The sequence below is a fragment of the Hyperolius riggenbachi genome, chromosome 2 (genome assembly GCF_040937935.1).
Source record: "Hyperolius riggenbachi isolate aHypRig1 chromosome 2, aHypRig1.pri, whole genome shotgun sequence".
NCBI classification, from domain to species: domain Eukaryota; kingdom Metazoa; phylum Chordata; class Amphibia; order Anura; family Hyperoliidae; genus Hyperolius; species Hyperolius riggenbachi.
This window is the reverse complement of record NC_090647.1, coordinates 442638055-442652097: the sequence shown is the minus strand read 5'-3', so window position 1 is coordinate 442652097 and position 14043 is coordinate 442638055. Positions and strand designations below refer to the sequence as shown.

The window sequence follows — 14043 nt, the reverse complement described above, 5'->3', positions numbered from 1 at the left end:
TAGAGGCCTTTTTTCTGCAAGGTGGCAGGGCTACATGCTGGAACCTGGCTGATATGGTGCTCCGGTGAATCTTATTATACAGACAACATGATGCGGCATTCGCGTTGACAATGACAGGCCAGGATAGCTGTCAGGGTAAAGTGTAAGCTTCCTGACAAGGAGCTTTTTTCCCCCAAAAGCAGATGCCATCTTAATATAGCTGTACAATTCCTAAACTTTGGCCCAGATAAAATGCCTTTTACGTTACATACTTTTAATCAACAAGATTGTTATATGTAACTTAGAGGAGTCTGAGCCCAAGTCATATGAATTTTGTCCCGACTCCACAGCCCTGGTTTCAGCAACCCTTACTATGTTCCATTGTGTCGCTTTAGACTTATGCCACCTGACAGCAAACACTTTTTTTTAATGCTACAATCCAGGGTTTGCTGAATCACTTCTGCAGTTCAGCATTTTCCATGATATTCCAGCCTTAATAAATCAGAGACACAAATGGTTCTCCCAATAGGAAGATCATTTAGAGAGGAAATAAAGGAGGAACAGCAGCTTATGACTATGATACGCCATGGCCACAAATCTTTGGACATCATATGTTGAAAACTTCAATTTAGTCTCGAGCAGTCAGCCTACTCTATAAGATCCGAAATCAGATTATTGCTAAAATTTTTCCACATCCAGTAGTGAACAAAACTGAGAATCTGATTAACTGCTACGAAAAATAAACTGACTGTAGCAGGTGTTCCCTCAGCTGCTTTCACAAATTAGGCCTTTGGGCGCTACACAATCGTATACAATGTCTAGGGAAAAAAGCAAATTTAGTGCGATCTAAAATTGCAGCAACATAAACTTCGGCTTACTCTTGCTTTGGTAAATAAAAGCAAGAAGTTTTGAATCAGGATGATACCATTTATTGGCTAACTTAGAGATAGATAAACAGTGAGCTTTCGACTTATAAAAAGCCTTCGTCGGACTGGTTCCTGACCAGAACTGAAAAACACAGCTTATATACACTGACATACAGAGGAGAAACATTCTTTAGCAAACATAAATGTAATTAGATGCCTTAACTGTTACTGAGGAGGCTTTTCCAGGCATCCTATCTAAATTGATAAGATCAATAGAATCCTCAACATGACATAAAGCAGACTCTAGTGATAAAGAAAGGGAAGGTAAGGGACGTGAAATAATGATACAGTATAATAGCTGTACAAAGAAGAGCAGGGCTGGTGTCAGTTGAATTCCCATAATTTCAGGTTGGACAGTTTCTATGCCAAATAGTCCTCAGGGCCCCAATTTTCTCCCCAACAGGAAAAGTGGGTAAAGCTTTGGGGAGAAAGTATGCAGTGTTACAAAGGAAAGGAAAAAAAAAGTATAGGGTGACTACAGTCGGACAGGAAAGTGGGTATGGTCAGTGGGCAACAAGTAGTGTTGGGCGAACATCTAGATGTTCGGGTTCGGGCCGAACAGGCCGAACATGGCCGCGATGTTCGGGTGTTCGACCCGAACTCCGAACATAATGGAAGTCAATGGGGACCCGAACTTTTGTGCTTTGTAAAGCCTCCTTATATGCTACATACCCCAAATTTACAGGGTATGTGCACCTTGGGAGTGGGTACAAGAGGAAAAAAAAATTTAGCAAAAAGAGCTTATAGTTTTTGAGAAAATCGATTTTAAAGTTTCAAAGGGAAAACTGTCTTTTAAATGCGGGAAATGTCTGTTTTCTTTGCACAGGTAACATGCTTTTTGTCGGCATGCAGTCATAAATGTAATACATATAAGAGGTTCCAGGAAAAGGGACCGGTAATGCTAACCCAGCAGCAGCACACGTGATGGAACAGGAGGAGGGTGGCGCAGGAGGAGAAGGCCACGCTTTGAGACACAACAACCCAGGCCTTGCATGAGGACAAGAAGCGTGCGGATAGCATGCTTTGTACCACCATGCAGTCATAAATGTAATAAAGATAAGTGGTTCAATAAACAGGGACCACGCGGCAACGCTAACCCAGCAGCAGCACACGTGATGGAACAGGAGGAGGCGCAGGAGGAGAAGGCCACGCTTTGTGAGACACAACAACCCAGGCCTTGCATGAGGACAAAAAGCGTGCGGATAGCATGCTTTGTACCGCCATGTAGTCATAAATGTAATAAAGATAAGAGGTTCAATAAACAGGGACCACGCGGCAACGCTAACCCAGCAGCAGCAGCAGCAGCAGCACACGTGATGGAACAGGAGGAGGCGCAGGAGGAGAAGGCCACGCTTTGTGAGACACAACAACCCAGGCCTTGCATGAGGACAAAAAGCGTGCGGATATAGCAGCAATGCTTTTTGCCGCCATGCAGTCATAAATGTAATACAGATGAGAGGTTCAATAAACAGGGACCGGAAACGCTAAACCATCCCAGATGTTCATCGGTCATGTTACTTGGTTGGGGTCCAGGAGTGTTGCGTAGTCGTTTCCAATCCAGGATTGATTCATTTTAATTTGAGTCAGACGGTCTGCATTTTCTGTGGAGAGGCGGATACGCCGATCTGTGATGATGCCTCCGGCAGCACTGAAACAGCGTTCCGACATAACGCTGGCTGCCGGGCAAGCCAGCACCTCTATTGCGTACATTGCCAGTTCGTGCCAGGTGTCTAGCTTCATGCCCGGTTTCAGGTCCAGCGGTGCCAGCCACAAATCCGTCTGTTCCTTTATTCCCCTCCAAATTTCCTCCCCTGTGTGCTGCTTATCCCCAAGGCAGATCAGCTTCAGCAACGCTTGCTGACGCATGCCAACAGCTGTGCTGCACTGCTTCCACGATCCTACTGCTGCTGGTGCTGGGTTAGCATTTCCGGATGAGGTACAGCTTTGAGATGCGTTGGAGGAGAAGGAGTCAGAGAGGTAGGTGCTGCTGTTGTTATCCAGCTGTTTGCGGCGTGGGCAACACCCGCGCCGTAGCAGGTGAGGAATCGCTGCCAGGCTCCACAAGGTTCACCCAGTGCGCGGTAAGGGAGATGTATCGACCCTGGCCGAACGCACTCGTCCAGGTGTCAGTGGTGAGGTGAACCTTGCAGGCAACGGCATTCTTCAAGCTTCGGGTTATTTAGCTGACCACGTGCTCATGCAACTCAGGCACTGCAGAGCGCGCAAAGTGGTAGCGGCTGGGAACCACGTAACGTGGGATGGCCACTGACATCATGCCCTTGAAGCTGTTTGTCTCCACCACTCGATATGGCAGCATTTCGCAGGCCAGAAGCTTGGCTATGCTGGCTGGCTGTTACTGCCACGGCCCGGGGGTCATTTGCTGGCAATTTCCTCTTGTGCTCAAACATCTCAGAAACAGACAACTCAACCGTAGCGCTGCACACCGAAGGGCTGTTGGTTGTTGTGTTTGATGAACACTGGGAGACCTCAAGAGCACTAGTCCGGAAAGTGACAGTGTCAGCATCGTCTGATGTTTGTGAATGTTGTGAACCACGCAATGGCTGGGCTACTGCTGCTGCTGAGGCGGGTCTGGTGGTGAGTCTGGTGAACCCAAGGGAGGCAGTGTTGCTGGTGGTACCCTGTCCTGCCGCGTTTGCCCACAGAGTGGGATGTTTGGATAGAATGTGGCGGCTCATGCTGGTGGTGGAGAGGTTGTTAATACTTTTCCCCCTGCTCAGGCGGGTCTTGCACACCTTGCAAATCGCCATGGTAACATCCTCAGTGCAGTCTTCAAAGAAAGCCCAGACTTTAACTGGCTGAGGACTCGGACCTCGTGCGTGATGTGCTGGTGCTGCTTAACCCACTGCTGGACGCTTGAGAGGTCATCCAAGTAATTATCTGGTCCTGTTCTTTTGGATCTGTGAGGGTTGTTGTCCTGGACAACATGGGCAGTATTGAGTGGGTTTTCTTGGGTGCTCCCCTGTGGCCTGTACGTGAACCGTCAGGGGAAACACCTCTTCCCTTGCCCCTCCCTCTTTCACCGGATTTCTTCCTCATTTCACTTATCCTTAAAGTACACGCTGACTGGCAGCAGTACAGTGGCAGTACAGAAATGCTATACAGTGGTGGGTGAGCGGTGTACCACTATTGTCAGCAGTGACACAGAGCACAATGCTATACAGTGGCGGGTGAGCGGTGTACTACTGTTCCCAGCAGACACAGAGTGGAAGTAAACACAATGCTATATAGTGTGGCTGAGCCGTGTACACAGAGTGGCATTAAACACAATGCTATATAGTCTGCTATATAGTCACCCCGAACAGGGTGATGTTCTGCAGAACCCGAACAGTGGCAAACACTGTTCGCCCAACACTACTGGGAGGGAACGCAGATTTTAGTACCTAAACACACGATACAACATGTTTTCCGGGGTCGGACTCTGAGGCACATACAGATGGTCCCGATCATCATCCTCATCATACAACTCTTCTCCTGAGTCTGACCCACCCACCACCTCTGCCACCCCAACATCCCCAGACACAGACCCCTCATCGTCCTCAACATTAACTTGGGATGCTGGCCTGAGCCAGACCTCCTCCTCCACATCAGGCCCCATCATCTCCTCAATGGCAGCCCTCATTAATCGCTCTGGCGACGGACTGATGGACACAACGTTCTCCTCCGGGGAGGGCTGCTGCTGACCACTGGCTGCTGGGGTGGATGTTATAGCTTGCGTGGGGCGTTGGCTGTTGCTGTTGTTGGGAGTGCTGCTCACAGCGGAGGTCTCTGGGGAACTCATGTTGAGCTCATATAGTGGTTGACGGTGAGTGGAGTATTACTGATCCCAGCAATATACACACTGACTGGCAGAGTACGCAATGCTATATAGTGTGGCTGAGCGAGGTACACAGAGTGGCAGTAAACAGAATGCTATATAGTGTGGCTGAGCGAGCGGTGTACCACTATTCCCAGCAGACACAGAACAGTGAACAGAATGCTATATAGTGTGGCTGAGCGAGCGGTGTACCACTATTCCCAGCAGACACAGAACAGTGAACAGAATGCTATATAGTGTGGATGAGCGAGCGGTGTACCACTATTCCCAGCAGACACAGAACAGTAAACAGAATGCTATATAGTGTGGCTGAGCGAGCGGTGTACCACTATTCCCAGCAGACACAGAACAGTGAACAGAATGCTATATAGTGTGGCTGAGCGAGCGGTGTACCACTATTCCCAGCAGACACAGAACAGTGAACAGAATGCTATATAGTGTGGCTGAGCGAGCGGTGTACTACTGTTCCCAGCAGACACAGAACAGTACACAGAATGCTATATAGTGTGGCTGAACGAGCGGTGTACTACTGTTCCCAGCAGACACAGAACAGTACACAGAATGCTATATAGTGTGGCTGAACGAGCGGTGTACCACTATTCCAAGCAGACACAGAACAGTGAACAGAATGCTATATAGTGTGGCTGAGCGAGCGGTGTACCACTATTCCCAGCAGACACAGAGTGGCAGTAAACAGAATGCTATATAGTGTGGCTGAGCGAGGTACACAGAGTGGCAGTAAACAGAATGCTATATAGTGTGGCTGTGCAAGCGGTGTACTACTATTCCCAGCAGACACAGAGTGGCAGTAAACAGAATGCTATATAGTGTGGCTGAGCGAGGTACACAGAGTGGCAGTAAACAGAATGCTGAGCGAGCGGTGTACTACTATTCCCAGCAGCGACACACAATGACTGGGGGGGACCCTGGCTAGCGTGGCTGGAGCGCGAACTACCCTGCCTGCCTACCCAAAGCTAAACCCACAGACAAATGGCGGAGATATGACGTGGTTCGGGTATTTATTTACCCGAACCACGTGACAGTTCGGCCAATCAGAGCGCGTTCGGGTCCGAACCACGTGACCCGTTCGGCCAATCACAGCGCTAGCCGAACGTTCGGGGAACGTTCGGCCATGCGCTCTTAGTTCGGCCATATGGCCGAACGGTTTGGCCGAGCACCGTCAGGTGTTCGGCCGAACTCGAACATCACCCGAACAGGGTGATGTTCTGCAGAACCCGAACAGTGGCGAACACTGTTCGCCCAACACTAGCAACAAGCAGGCATTACCTGGTGTCACACATGTACTTCAGGAAAAAGATGTAAACATTTTAAATGAAGGAAAAAAAACATTCACTAAAAATAGTAAGTTGCATTGCCATTCATTTCCACAAGTTCCAGTATAGAATGGTTGCCATTTCTGGATGCCATTATTCTGAATATAACTACTCCTGGTGATGTTACTATGGAAATAAGTCAGCAGTAACATTAGCAATAGTGGTCACTGGGAATAATGGCCAGAATAATGTTTCTTCCATACGGAGACATGAGCTATTCAGATTAAAAGGCAGGCCTTCCCAAAGCAGAACAGCAATACTAGTATTAACTTACTAAGCTCAGTACTGCACATTCAATACAGCTGTTTGCCCACAATAATATCTCAAGAACTCAGAAATACAAAACAGTATTATTAAAGTGAATGATGGCTACTATCTCTCCACGAAGCTGGCAATTTGGGCACCTGCAGCGGATCTGTAAAAGAGGCTCCACATAGATCGCGATGTTAATTAGAGGTATAACCACCCACCCAGGGGGTAATTTTGGCCCCCAATTTCATAATTAGGTGGCATGGATGTCAGTAGAAATTGTGGTAGTGGTGGGTTGTAGGTTAGGCACATGCAAATGGCGGCGGGGAAATTTGGACTCTGAGAAGCTGAAAAGGGTCTAACCCCGCTCTTGCAAAAGTCCCAGTAGCGTAAATTACTATTCCCCCTCCAGGCTGCCGTCTACTTGGCAAATGACAAATTATGCTGTATTATAGTAATTTGGGCTTAGTCTTTTGACGGCACCCAAATGATTGTCTGAGTGCTGCTATAGCATTACACATATAGCATCACATTACGGCCCATGGTGCCCACATTTCCCTGTGCTGTTTTGTGCGGTCTCAGTCAGTTAGGGTTAGGGATGGATAAAGGGAGGGTGTGAGTAAGAACCGGGTTAGGTTTAGGGATAGTAAAATATCAGCAAAAATTACAGATAAATATGCTCATATTACCCATTGCCCAATAATAGAATAGTAATTTACCAATATTATACTAGTGGCTTTCTTTGGCGCCCAAATTGCTGTGGCCCTCCTTTTTTTTTAATGTCTGCATCTCTGCAGCCCCTTCCAGTGACAGGAGGAAACAACTGGCCTGCTACTCCTACATTATGCAACACCAGCTCAAATGAGGGAATAAGAGCCATAGCTTCTTTGATTTTGATGGAGAACAGAACCACAATTAATCACATTTTATAAAGCTAGCTGACCCTTGGCATGCCATGCATATTTAAGCAGAGTGTGCACCTAGTTTCAAGGTGACATTTTCTTTGATGCTTTGCCGGTATTTTTATAGCACAAGCTCAGATTCTATGTATTTACTTTATCCTTATTTTCCCCTCTGTTAGGTTACAGCTGAATTCACTGCTGCGGAGTGTAATGATGCTTTATAATTGTAAATGCGTGGATATTGTGATGCACAGCCAGGTTGTCTCCTCTGCTTGTCATTGCGCACACTGATACAGTGCAGAGAACATGTCAAAACTGGGAAACATTACTGAAAATAGTACGGTAATACACTGCAGTGCCTTGTAGATTGCAATCAATACCAGATAATAGTGAGAATCTTGAGGGAGAAAGAATGGAACATGCGTAGGAAGAGATGAGAGCAAGTGAAATAGATTAAAAAGGGGAATTTGGCTAGCAGCAAGTGAAGGAAAAGAATTTTACTATGTTCATTTGATATCTGTACACTTAAAGAGGAACTATAACCAAGGATTGAACTTCATCCCCATCAGTAGCTGATTCCCCCTTTCACATGATAAATCTTTACCTTTTCTCAAATAGATCATCAGGGTGGTCTGTATGGCAGATATTGTGGTGAAACCCCTCCCAAAGTGTGATGTCAGGACCTAGGCCCTGACAGTTTCCTGTCTGTGAACCTTGTTACATTGTGGAACATAATAGTTGCTTCCAACTGCCAAGCAACCAGTACCTCCCTCTGTGCTTATGTATAGCTATAAAAAAATGAAAAACAAAAACTTAACTTTTTAGCCTATCGCAATGTTAATGGGCGTGGTTATAAATAATGGCAGTTGGTGCAGTCTAGTTTTTTACTTGCCTTCCAGTAGTAAAGATGATGACATGCAGGTTCATTGCGGATCAAACAACATGAACAAATCACATGGCAAATAGCAATCATTTTGTGATCGCTCTTCTGTTTTTTGTTTTTTTCCTATTTTTGCTAGTTCCTCTTTATACATGAGGTATATTTGACTGCAGCATCACCTACAGTATATAGCAACTTAATCTGCCATGTTTGTGACTCTCCTGTGTGTTTTTATACACCGGCTTGATAGAACATGAAAAGTACTTTTCATACGGCAGTGACTGTACATTTGCAAATTACTTTAACATATATCAACCAATCAGAATTTAACCACTTGAGGACCGTGGGCTTTACCCCCCTTAAGGACCGGCCACTTTTTTTCCATTCAGACCACTGCAGCTTTCACGGTTTATTGCTCGCTCATACAACCTACCACCTAAATGAATTTTGGCTCCTTTTCTTGTCACTAATAAAACTTTCTTTTGGTGCTATTTGATTGCTCCTGTGATTTTTACTTTTTATTATATTCATCAAAAAAGACATGAATTTTGGCAAAAAAATGATTTTTTTAACTTTCTGTGCTGACATTTTTCAAAGTAAAATTTCTGTATACATGCAGCGCGAAAAATGTGGACAAACATGTTTTTGATTAAAAAAAACCCATTCAGTGTATATTTATTGGTTTGGGTAAAAGTTATAGCGTTTACAAACTATGGTGCAAAAAGTGAATTTTCCCATTTTCAAGCATCTATGACTTTTCTGACCATCTGACATGTTTCATGAGGGGCTAGAATTCCAGGATAGTATAAATACCCCCCAAATGACCCTATTTTGGAAAGAAGACATCCCAAAGTATTCACTGAGAGGCATAGTGAGTTCATAGAAGATATTATTTTTTGTCACAAGTAAGCGGAAAATGACACTTTGTGACAAAAAAAAAAAAAAAAGTTTCCATTTCTTCTAACTTGCGACAAAAAAAAAATGAAATCTGCCACGGACTCACCATGCCCCTCTCTGAATACCTTGAAGTGTCTACTTTCCAAAATGGGGTCATTTGTGGGGTGTGTTTACTGTCCTCGCATTTTGGGGGGTGCTAATTTGTAAGCACCCCTGTAAAGCCTAAAGGTGCTCATTGGACTTTGGGCCCCTTAGCGCAGTTAGGCTGCAAAAAAGTGCCACACATGTGGTATTGCCGTACTCCGGAGAAGTAGTATAAGGTGTTTTGGGGTGTATTTTTACACATACCGATGCTGGGTGGGAGAAATATCTCTGTAAATGACAATTTTTTTATTTTTTTTTACACACAATTGTCCATTTACAGAGATCTTTCTCCCACTCAGCATGGGTATGTGTACAAATACACCCCAAAACACATTATACTACTTCTCCTGAGTATGGCGATACCACATGTGTGGCACTTTTTTGCACCCTAACTGCGCTAAGGGGCCCAAAGTCCAATGAGTACCTTTAGGATTTCACAGGTCATTTTGAGGAATTTCGTTTCAAGACTACTCCTCACGGTTTAGGGCCCCTAAAATGCCAGGACAGTATAGGAACCCCACAAATGACCCCATTTTAGAAAGAAGACACCCCAAGGTATTCCGTTAGTAGTACGGTGAGTTCATAGAAGATTTTATTTTTTGTCACAAGTTAGCGGAATATGACACTTTGTGAAAAAACCAATAAAAATCAATTTCCGCTAACTTGTGACAAAAAATAAAATCTTCTATGAACTCACCGTACTACTAACAGAATACCTTGGGGTGTCTTCTTTCTAAAATGGAGTCATTTTGGGGGTTCCTATGCTGTCCTGGCATTTTAGGGGCCCTAAACCGTGAGGAGTAGTCTTGAAACAAAATTTCTCAAAATGACCTGTGAAATCCTAAAGGTACTCATTGGACTTTGGGCCCCTTAGCGCAGTTAGGGTGCAAAAAAGTGCCACACATGTGGTATCTCCGTACTCAGGAGTAGTACAATGTGTTTTGGGGTGTATTGTTACACATACCCATGCTGGGTGGGAGAAATAACTCTGTAAATGGACAATTGTGTGTAAAAAAAATCTAAAGATTGTCATTTACAGAGGTATTTCTCCCACCCAGCATGGGTATGTGTAAAAATACACCCCAAAACACATTATACTACTTCTCCCGAGTACGGCGATACCACATGTGTGGCACTTTTTTGCACCCTAACTGCGCTAAGGGGCCCAAAGTCCAATGAGTACCTTTAGGATTTCACAGGTCATTTTGAGAAATTTTGTTTCAAGACTACTCCTCACGGTTTAGGGCCCCTAAAATGCCAGGGCAGTATAGGAACCCCACTAATGACCCCATTTTAGAAAGAAGACACCCCAAGGTATTCAGTTAGGAGTATGGTGAGTTCATAGAAGATTTTATTTTTTTTGTCACAAGTTTGTGAAGAAAAACAATTAAAATCAATTTCCACTAACTTGTGACAAAAAAATTAAATCTTCTATGAACTCACCATACGCCTAACGGAATACCTTTGGGTGTCTTCTTTCTAGAATGGGGTCATTTGTGGGGTTCCTATACTGCTCTGGCATTTTAGGGGCCCTAAACCGTGAGGAGTAGTCTTGAAACCAAATGTCGCAAAATGACCTGTGAAATCCTAAAGGTACTCATTGGACTTTGGGCCCCTTAGCGTACTTAGGGTGTAAAAAAGTGCCACACATGTGGTACCGCCATACTCAGGAGAAGTAGTATAATGTGTTTTGTGGTGTATTTTTACACATACCCATGCTAAGTGGGAGAAATATCTCTGTAAATGGACAATTGTTTGATTTTTTTTACACACAATTGTCCATTTACATAGAAATTTCTCCCACCCAGCATGGGTATGTGTAAAAATACACCCCAAAACACATTATACTACTTTTCCTGAGTACGGCGGTACCACATGTGCGACACTTTTTTGCAGCCTAGGTGCGCTAAGGGGCCCAACGTCCTATTCACAGGTCATTTTGAGGCATTTGTTTTCTAGACTACTCCTCGCGGTTTAGGGTCCTTAAAATGCCAGGGCAGTATAGGAACCCCACAAGTGACCCCATTTTAGAAAGAAGACACCCCAAGGTATTCCGTTAGGTCTATGGTGAGTTCATAGAAGATTTTATTTTTTGTCACAAGTTAGTGAAAAATGACACTTTGTGAAAAAAACCCAATAAAAATCAATTTCCGCTAACTTTTGACAAAAAATAAAATCTTCTATGAACTCGTCATACACCTAACAGAATACCTTGGGGTTTTTTCTAAAATGGGGTCACTTGTGGGGTTCCTATACCGCCCTGGCATTTTACGGGCCCAAAACCGTGAGTAGTCTGGAAACCAAATGTCTCAAAATGACTGTTCAGGGGTATAAGCATCTGCAAATTTTGATGACAGGTGGTCTATGAGGGGGCGAATTTTGTGGAACCGGTCATAAGCAGGGTGGCCTTTTAGATGACAGGTTGTATTGGGCCTGATCTGATGGATAGGAGTGCTAGGGGGGTGACAGGAGGTGATTGATGGGTGTCTCAGGGGGTGGTTAGAAAGGAAAATAGATGCAATCAATGCACTGGGGAGGTGATTGGAAGGTGGTCTGAGGGGGATCTGAGGGTTTGGCCGAGTGATCAGGAGCCCACACGGGGCAAATTAGGGCCTGATCTGATGGGTAGGTGTGCTAGGGGGTGACAGGAGGTGATTGATGGGTGTCTCAAGGTGTGATTAGAGGGGGGAATAGATGCAAGCAATGCACTGGCGAGGTGATCAGGGCTGGGGTCTGAGGGCATTCTGAGGGTGTGGGCGGGTGATTGAGTGCCCTAGGGGCAGATAGGGGTCTAATCTGATAGGTAGCAGTGACAGGGGGTGATTGATGGGTAATTAGTGGGTGTTTAGGGTAGAGAACAGATGTAAACACTGCACTTGGGAGGTGATCGGACGTCTGATATGCGGGCGATCTATTGGTGTGGGTGGGTGATCAGATTGTCCGCAAGGGGTAGGTTAGGGGCTGATTGATGGGTGGCAGTGACAGCGGGTGATTGATGGGTGGCAGTGACAGGGGGTGATTGATGGGTGGCAGTGACAGGGGGTGATTGATGGGTGATTGATGGGTGATTGATAGGTGATTGACAGGTAATCAGTGGGTTATTACAGGGGAGAACAGATGTAAATATTGCACTGGCGAATTGATAAGGGGGGGTCTGAGGGCAATCTGAGCGTGTAGGCGGGTGATTGGGTGCCCGCAAGGGGCAGATTAGGGTCTGATCTGATGGGTAACAGTGACAGGTGGTGATAGGGGGTGATTGATGGGTGATTGATGGGTAATTAGTGGGTGTTTAGAGGAGAGAATAGATGTAAACACTGCGCTTGGGTGTTGATCTGATGTCGGATATACGGGCGATCTATTGGTGTGGGTGGGTGCTCAGTTTGCCCGCAAGGGGCAGGTTAGGGGCTGATTGATGGGTGGCAGTGACAGGGGGTGATTGATGGGTGGCAGTGACAGGGGGTGATTGACAGGTGATCAGTGGGTTATTACAGGGAAGGAGAGATGTAAATATTGCCCTGGCGAATTGATAAGGGGGGTCTGAGGGCAATCTGAGCGTGTAGGCGGGTGATTGGGTGCCTGCAAGGGGCAGATTAGGGTCTGATCTGATGGGAAACAGTGACAGGTGGTGATAGGGGGTGATTGATGGGTAATTAGTGGGTGTTTAGAGGAGAGAATAGATGTAAACACTGCGCTTGGGTGGTGACCTGATGTCGGATCTGCGGGCGATCTATTGGTGTGGGTGATCAGATTGCCCGCAAGGGGCAGGTTAGGGGCTGATTGATGGGTGGCAGTGACAGGGGGTGATTGATGGGTGATTGACAGGTGATTGACAGGTGATCAGGGGGGATAGATGCATACAGTACATGGGGAGGGGGGTCTGGGGAGAATCTGAGGGGTGGGGGGGTGATCAGGAGGGAGCAGGGGACAGGGGGGGGTGGGGGATAAAAAAAATAGCATTGACAGATAGTGACAGAGAGTGATTGATGGGTGATTAGGGGGGTGATTGGGTGCAAACAGGGGTCTGGGGGGTGGGCAGGGGGGGGGGTCTGATGGGTGCTGTGGGCGATCTGGGGCAGGGGGGGGGGAAATCAGTGTGCTTGGTGCAGACTAGGGTGGCTGCAGCCTGCCCTGGTGGTCCCTCGGACACTGGGACCACCAGGGCAGGAGGTAGCCTGTATAATACACTTTGTAAACATTACAAAGTGTATTATACACTTTGTATGCGGTGATCGTCGGGTTAACATCCCGCCGGCGCTTCCGTATGGCCGGCGGGATGTTGCGGCGGGTGAGCGGCGACAGGCGGAGGTGGAGGATCGCGTCACGGATGACGCGATCGCTCCGCCCATGCCCCTACAAGGACCGCCGCCATTTGTCTATACGGCGGTCCTTGCGGGGTCCACTTCCCGGCCGCCAATTGTCAATACGGCGGTCGGGAAGTGGTTAATCTACGGAAGTTAAACATGTGACACAGTGAGTCTGTAGGTTGGGGATTCCTCAGGAGGTCAGGCAGTTGCTCATCACTATGACCCATTGCTTAACCTACTGCCTTGCACTGAAGCAAGGGGATTGCCCATGCTGCCACTCAACTTCCCTCCTGTGTATTCTAAACAGCATGGCTAGACTGTCCGTCTCCTTTCTTCCACTGCTGGTCATTGTAGTTTCATCAGTAAAAAATGAGAGGAAGGAGTGTAGGAGTACTCTCAGGGGGTGAACCAGTCAACAGTGCAAAGCTGTAACTCAACAATAGATTCAATTTTTTGGGGATCAGACTAATTTTATTTGGCCAAATAGTTTGCACTAACAAGGACTTTGACTCTGCAGTAATTTAACGGACACAGACAACACTAAACAAGAACAGATACTACAAGTCAAGGACAGATTGGGAGTTAAAATTGCT

At 46.2% G+C, this 14043-nt stretch overlaps 1 protein-coding gene across 7 annotated transcripts in view; it reads right to left on the bottom strand.

The window, feature by feature from the left end:
• The window catches only part of CNKSR2 (connector enhancer of kinase suppressor of Ras 2), a 496515-nt gene that overhangs the window by 136670 nt on the left and 345802 nt on the right, over positions 1-14043 (bottom strand). The gene's annotated exons all lie outside the window — the stretch shown is intronic.